The following is a 1,912-nucleotide window of genomic DNA, read 5'->3' as shown; positions in this document are numbered from 1 at the left end:
AGCCTTCTCTAAGATGCATGGACTGAGGTTTTTGGAATTCGATAATTTAATATTTTCTTCAGGCCCCAAATTTCTTCCATGTTCCTTGAGAATTATAAATTGGAGTTTCTATCCTTCCAAGTTTCTTCCAACCAGCTTTCGCCTGTACTTGCTTACTGAACTTCACATGGATAATAGCAAACTTGTTCGGCTTTGGGAGGGAAAAGTGGTAAGAGTAGTATTAAATAAATCCCTAGTCAGTAATCATTTTTTTGATTTTGTCCAATGATATTTTAACACATATTTTATTGTTTAAAAAAAATAATGGACATGTTAAAAACAAGAACATGTGACATTTTCTTGTTGGACCAAAACAAAAAATGAGTCTATAGAGTACTCACTAATGAGTACCTGATTCTTATTCATCATTGAATAAATGCTATTTAATTTACAAAATAATCATTTACTTTTTATTTATTTATTGTTTTGAATAAATTTTAAGGTTGCAGAAGCCAAATATATGATATGAACCTTACGGTGTTGAACAGGACTTGCCCAAGTTGAAATATCTCGGTCTTGCCTACTCCAATAAATTGATTGATACCCCAGATTTCAATGGTTTTCCAAATCTTGAGACATTGGATCTTTCGGTATGTAAGAATTTAGTTGAGATTCACCAATCTGTTGCATTCCTCAAAAGACTTAAACGTTTGAATCTTAGTGTCTGTGAAAGCATTAAGAGCCTCCCAAGTGAGGTTGAAATGGATTCTCTTGAATTTTTCAGTCTTGGTGGTTGCTCAAATCTGAAAAGGATTCCAGAATTTGGGGTGCAGATGAAGAATGTGTTCGAGATTCACTTAGAAGGGACTGCGATCAAGAAAATACCTTCATCAATTGGACATCTGGTTGGCCTTAAGTATTTGTATCTACGTAATTGCAAAAATCTCTTGAACCTTCCAAGGGCTATTTGTAATTTGAAGTCTCTTCGATGGATCAATGTGAAGGGATGCTCAAAACTTGACAAACTCCCAGGAGACATGGATCACTTAGAGAGGCTTGAATGTGGAGAGACAATGACAGAGCCGCTTGTGGGTATGAAAAATCTTAAAGAACTATATTTTGAATGTGAACTAGATGCTAAAGCAAGGGAGGGGTGGGGCCTTCTCCGCTTATTAGGACTTGGAAAGAGTCGTCCTGATCCTCCTTGTTGGGGTTTGGTGTTGTCTTCTCTAAATCGTTTATTCTCTTTGACATACTTAGAGCTGGACAATTGTAATCTCCGGGAGGGGGATATCCCCGATGATATTGGCTGTTTGCCCTTTTTGGAAAGATTGGAACTTAGAGGAAATAATTTCGTCAGTTTACCTGAAAGCATTAGACGCCTTTCTAAGCTCAAGTATCTTGATATGGAGGGGTGCAAGAGCCTTCAAGAATTGCCACCTCTTCCATCTAGCAACGAATTATGTGTAAATGTAAAAAACAGTACTTCCTTAAAAAGGTTGACAGATCCATCCAAGTTAAGCAGCAGATTCACCAATTTGTATGACTGTGACTTCACTTGCAAGAATTGCATTGCATTGGTTCAAGATGAAGGCTGGATTAATACAATACTCTCAAGGATTCCAATATTTGCCTGTTATCGTGCGGTACTCTCTCTCTCTCTCTCTCTCTCTCTCTCTCTCTCTAAAATAGTTCTTTTCTTACAGGTACCGCATCCAGATTTCGGCGAAGAGGTCCCAAAGGTTGTATTGCCTGGAAGTGAAATTCCAAAGTGGTTCAGTAATCAGTGTGGGAAATTTAGTAAATGTGAAGCTTCCACCACCATCATGTACCGACTGGCTGGGGATTGCCTTTTGTCTTGTTTTTCAAGGTCCTAACCAAAACTTGGCCAATTCACCTGCCCTTTCTCATACTGGTTATGTCCGTATTCGGT

At 38.1% G+C, this 1,912-nt stretch overlaps 1 pseudogene; it reads right to left on the bottom strand.

Moving 5' to 3' along the window:
- Positions 1-1,912, bottom strand: part of LOC126587874 (L-type lectin-domain containing receptor kinase S.6-like) — a 45,232-nt pseudogene that overhangs the window by 40,181 nt on the left and 3,139 nt on the right.

Source organism: Malus sylvestris, chromosome 10 (genome assembly GCF_916048215.2).
Source record: "Malus sylvestris chromosome 10, drMalSylv7.2, whole genome shotgun sequence".
Lineage (NCBI taxonomy): Eukaryota > Viridiplantae > Streptophyta > Magnoliopsida > Rosales > Rosaceae > Malus > Malus sylvestris.
Note: the sequence above shows the minus strand (reverse complement) of the source record. Positions and strands in the feature narration are given on the sequence as shown.